Source organism: Gallus gallus, chromosome W, assembly GCF_016699485.2.
Source record: "Gallus gallus isolate bGalGal1 chromosome W, bGalGal1.mat.broiler.GRCg7b, whole genome shotgun sequence".
In the NCBI taxonomy this organism is placed as follows: domain Eukaryota; kingdom Metazoa; phylum Chordata; class Aves; order Galliformes; family Phasianidae; genus Gallus; species Gallus gallus.
This window is the reverse complement of record NC_052571.1, coordinates 4,189,063-4,195,062: the sequence shown is the minus strand read 5'-3', so window position 1 is coordinate 4,195,062 and position 6,000 is coordinate 4,189,063.

Below are 6,000 nucleotides of genomic sequence, written 5' to 3'. Positions count from 1 at the left end.
ATTGGGTACGGCTGCATGAATAGGCGGCGCAACCTTATTTAATTCTCTATAATCCACTGTCATTCTCCATGTTCCATTTGACTTCTGTACTGGCCATATGAGGGAATTATATGGGCTATGTGCAGGTCTTATAATCCCAACTTTTTCTAATTCCTGCACAGTCCTTGCTATGTCACCTTGCCCCCCATCCCCAGGAGTCTATAATGCCTCACATTGATAATCCAGCATGGTTTCAGCAGGCGAATAGGCTCATGCTTCATGTGGCCTCTCAATATGGCCTGCACTGCCCGGACACTAATGCACCTTTGTCAAAGTCTGAACTTTCCTACAGTTGTTTGGAAAGCCAGACCCCATAAAATGTCTGTGCCCAAGATGTACTCTGGGACTGGGGCAACAGACACTTTATACTCCCGTTGTGGGAGATGCCCAACCCCCAGTATCAACCACATCTGAGTCCTTCAGCCCCAAAGTCCCCCAAAGCCTCCAATCATCACTCTATCTCCTATATAATAATATAATTTAGTCAGATCTATATATTATGATCTATAAATCATAATCTATATAATTTAGTCAGATCCCCATAAAAAAAATTGATGTTTCTTTGCTTGTGTCAACCAATGCCATAACCCTTTGTATGTTCTTCCAGGACCAAAAAATTGGCAGCTCAACATAGGGCCTCTGGTCCCATCTGGAGGGCCTAGTTACAGGGGGACTTGTATCCCCCGTCACACAAGTAACTGCACAATTGCCAATTGTTTTTCCTCAGGTGGCTCAGGCATAGTGGCCCAGGTCACATGAGGAGGCTTTTTGCTTTTCCTGAGAACTAGGAAATTTTCCAAGTCCCATGTTTTTGTTGGTATTTTGCCTATAGTTCTCACCCCAAGTTTTTTGGCGTTATTTTGAAATTTTTGCTTGTCCCCCAAGTGTCTCCATAGCTGGAGGAGGACATGATTGGGCTAGCGATCAATTTTTGCAAATTGAACCCCAGACCAGATTAAGTTGTTAAACATTTGTTTTTGGGATACCCGTATGGGTCCCAATTGAGGAGTCTGTGGAGCGGATCTCCTGGTTTTAGTTACAGGGAGGACCTTGACCCCTTCCAATGTTCAGATATTGAACCTGTTCCGACGGCACTCTGTCTCTCCTAGATCAGCCACCAATTGGGCAGCCTGTTGGATGATGGCCTCCGAGGCCACTAAAGGGGTTCAGTATGGACACTGGTGTGCCATACTGGTGGGGAGGAGCTTGTTCTAATATGAGGTCCCTCATCCCTGACGAAAACTTAACCAAGTCTGGACTCTCAAAGGCATCATCATATATTGCCACCTTCATTACTAATACTCTAAAATAATTTTGAAGTTCCTCCATTGAGGTCCATAGACCAGTATTTATCGGAACATCGCTTTTGTTTGGCCATGTGATTCTATACACCGCCTTTATCTGCTGAATTAGAGCATGATTTTTGTCATTATGCATCACAGAGGCATATAGCCTTTGAGAGACAGGATATGTGGTAATGGATGCCAGTTTAGAAATCTCGGGCCCATTAATTACCACCCTTTTGGCCCCCATGTCCCATAATCTCAACAGCCAAGATGGTATGCTCTCTTGTGGTCTTTACTTAAATCCCTGTACCAGATCCATGAGCTTAGCAGCTGTGTACAGGCACGCCGTTACATGTAGCGTGGTATGTACAGGGGCCACTCTTCAGGTACCAACCTTGCTGGCCTGTCTTGGATTATTTTTTGTCTTCTGAGATACTCCTCGCCTTATTTCTAGAGGATCTGAGGTTGCCAGATCCTCTAGTTGGCTTTTAGTTTGCTTGGCCTTCTTAGGTTCAATAAGGATCTGAAGATCCTGCTGATCTAAGTCTTTTTCCCCTTTGTAGAACAAACAAAGGCAATGACAGAGCCTTTATTTGAGAAATAGGCACTAGAGGAAAAGATATTAAAAAGAAATTCACTCACCCCTCCCAGTAACAGTTTGGAGAAAGGGACGAGCTGAGGAATGTGACCCCTACTTTCCCCTGTTCGTACTGTCGCGCCGCTGGAGAGAAGGGCGGGGGCAAAGGGGGACCCACGCAGACTCAGATTGCACAGGCAGTATTGCAGAGACAGAAAGGGTGGCTCCAGACCCCCCCCCCCCCCCCCCCCCCCCCCCCGGTTCCAGACACCCGCACACTCACATAGCTCACCCATTGGTTCAGGCTGTGACCTTGGAATTCCACTCCACCCCTTCTAGTGATATGGGTTTGAATTTCAAAGGGGAAGTTCCATTTAAAGGTGGAGCAGTTTGCCCTGTCAAAGATGTAATTTTATTTTCCACCTAGTACGAGTTTTCAAAAGCTCATTTTCATCTTTTAAGTCCTCTTCCAAGGAATGATAAGCATTAATACTAAGAAGCAGAGAGCATACTAGAGCAAATTCTTTCCTCAGTTGTCCAAAAGTTTTATTCAGGAAATCAGCTTTTTTTGACGGGGATTTAATAATGGGACCATTGTCCCTTATAGGCTCCCATTCTTCAGTAATCTGAGCAGCACTTAGCCACAGAGAACCTAAGAATCCCAGGGTTTCCTTTGGGAGTTCCTCTTTCAGTGTATTCAGAGTACCAGTGACCATCCAACACAAAATTCTTTTAAGATAATTCATTGTAAATAAGTACCTGCCTAGCACACCAAATACAGAAATAGGAAAAATCAATACAATGGGAAAGAAATTACAAAGGTGTAACTACAGAAGAACCAACACAACAAGAAGATGCTATAAAGGAAGAGAAGACAACTGCTTTCCTGTTGAGGGATGGCTCCACAGCCGAGGGGGTCATGGGTCTCTTGAACAGCTGTACGAGCAGAACAGGCCTAACAATTGGCAGGAGATACAGATGGAAAAGTACTAGCTCATTATAATGGCTGTGAGCTCGGGTGCTATGTGCACAACCCAGGCTATGAGACCTTGAAGCTGCCAAAGCAGGAAGACAAACTGAGGCTTCAGTTAAGATAAGGGGGTAGCTCGCCTGGGAAGAGATTAAGACAGTGGAATGGTATGAAAACATGCATGACCAATGGTATTGTTAGGCAGGGGGCTTTTCGCAATGCTCCAACCAATTACAAGCTGACGCGCGTTCGCCACGATCTATATATGTGTGTAAGTAACGAATAATAAACGGAGACTCTGATGCACTCATATTGGGTCATGTCATCACTCCCCATGCAGCTCGGCCAGCGAACAAGACTGGATTCTGGTTTCGAACCCTTGGGGGTCCGCAACATCTGGCGCCCGAACAGGGACCCAGGAAACCAGGATTGAAGGTCAGGATGTTCGTGTAGTGTGATTCGGACCAAAAAGCACCAACGTCACAGCAGCGAGTTGGGGGGCAGCATTGCCTAGACCGTCCGAGAGGGGTCTGCTCGGGATCCAAAGGGCTCTATTTGACACTGCATGTGGCAGTGAGACGCGGAACGCACAATACGGCGCAGAGCGGTGGGACGTGGAGCGCACAGCGGTTAGACGTGGAATGTACGGCGGTTTGATGCAGAACGTACGGATTGCAGTGCACCATGGAAAAAGAGGTAGCCCTAAATCTTTTACAACGCTTCTTAGAGAAGCGAGGGGTAGAATCGGGCATCGTTAAACAGGTGCCAGGGTTGATAGCCTACGGTAAGGCAGGTGGAATGTTTGTTCATTCCGAGGAGTTTTTTGAGGAGGAGGTGTGGCGCAAATTTGGGGACACGCTTTGGCATAAGGTGATAAACGAGGATAAGGGTGCAAAGAAATTAATGAAAGCATGGAGGGAGGTGATAAATTGCATAAAGAAGCATAAGGTGGAGAAACAGGTAGCAGCCACAGTGTCACGACACCTGGCAGGGCTACCTGAGGATGCTGGACAGATAAAACCTGGCTGTGATTATGTCCCAATACCTCCATCTGGCGCATCTATCCCAGTTCGAACTAGTGCACTTCAGGAGGTGGGGGAGGGGAGTCAGCGAATCCCAGTGCCCCCCCCCTTAGGTAGTTTGGGAGATGAGAGTGAGGACGAGGCTCCTGACCTGCACCCGCCCAACTCGGTGAGGGGTGACGGAAACGGGAGTGAGCATTCTAGGCAAGCTAAGGGTTCTTGTCTTACGAAATGTAGTGAGGACCCCAGTCTCAATAGGCAAGCAGCAACAAAGATAACTATGCCCCGACCCGTCCCCAGCCAGCCACGCCCCTCTCGACTCGATTGGACCGCCGTAGCGAGAGAGGCAATGGGGGCGGGGGATATGGCAATGGTTGAGGCACTGATGCAGGCGTTTCCCGTCCAGTACGAGCAGGAGGGGGGAGGGGGTCTCCGAGGGGGCTATCTGCCACTTGGGTGGAAGTTGTCACAACTGCGGGCCACAGTCAACGACAGTGGACTGCATGGGAAGCCTACGAAACAGATGTTGAACTATATTTGGGGCAGCAGTGTACTTGTCCCAGAGGACATTAAAGTGATAGCGCGCATGATTATGAGCCAGTCGGAACAACTACTATGGCAAGCCCACTGGCAGCGGTTGTGTGAGATTAGCTCTAATACCCCTCAAGCTGCTGAGGACCCTTTGTTTAGCGTAACTGTACAGCAATTAATGGGCCTGAGGCCGTTTGCTACCCCAGACATGCAAGTTCACCTTGGACCTGATGTCTGCCTTGAGGGTATGCGGACAGCTCGACAGGCATTGGAGATGGTCAAGACATCCGCCCCGACTCCATCCTATATTCCTATGTGTATAGAAAAGGGGGGTGCCCGTAAGGCGTGAGGCGTGAGGAGACTTCCTACGCAGGGTATGAAGGAGCGTGCCTGCTCCCCCCCCACCCCCCGAGGTATGTGAGCTCAAGGGTTAGGTTGCCGGCTGGGGTAGGACTTGCAACTAATTTACTAATGTACTAGCGTTATTAAGATTCAAGCTAAAAGACATCGTCAGCATTGTGTATTATGTATAAACCACGTTTTTTGTTCTAAATATCAGAGTGAGTGTGGTGTGAGTGAGACGCGTTCCTTTCAGGGAATGAGTGTCAGCCTGTTAGTGCTGTGTTCTGATTGCATGGAAGTGTGTAAAGGAAGATGGACAGGCTTCTGTGAGATCTGTTCCCAAGTGTTTATAACTGAACAATATCACTATACGGTGTTAAGCGTTTGTGGAAACTTTGAGGGAATTAGGAATCAATAAGAATTTTGTAAACATCATGGGAGGCTCCCAGGAGAAAGTTGTGTTTCCACAGGATCTGGCCCATTATGGGTTCCCAGTAAATTGACTAAGCCAGCCCTGAACATTAGCAACCCATCTCAACCCAATGACAACAACAGCAACTCCAGTGAGCAATAGCCGCATGGTGTGCAAGACATCATACACAGTGCCGTGACTCCCGAGCTGCGACTGGTATTCCCTTAGCAGATCGCAGAAAACATCTCATCGGAAAGGTCTCTTGGACACTGGAACTGCCAGGAGCAATTGGCGGTTACGAGACTCAGAAGCTCACTAATTGTGGGGGTTGGGTACAGTGATTGATCCAATGTGGGGACTGTGGTATTTTATTCATCGGGATAATGAAACTGTAGTAAATACTGGTGTGCTGTGTAGTCTTAACAGTAACTGTTAGTTTACTGACAAGGAATGCTCTGTAGAAGTGTGTAACATAAATCTAGTGTATTCTTATAGATAGTGGTTGATGTGCTGTTTTAACTTATCAGACCACAGTGATTCTGTACATAAACAATTGCAGTGGCTGAAGGGGCATACTCAAAAGGTGCATACAAATAAGAAACTGCTTGATGACTGCCTAGGCAATCTATTTGGCGGCCTATCGCCATGGCTACTTGGGCTTGTTAAGAAAGGCTTACGCTGGCTACTGACTATTATTACTCTTCTAATTGTACTTCGTATTGCTTATAGTTGCATAATGCGCGGTGTGGAAAGGCTCACACGAGGTGTCATGCTCGTACAAAAAGAAAAAGGGACGAGTCAGATGACCTGCACCCTTATAT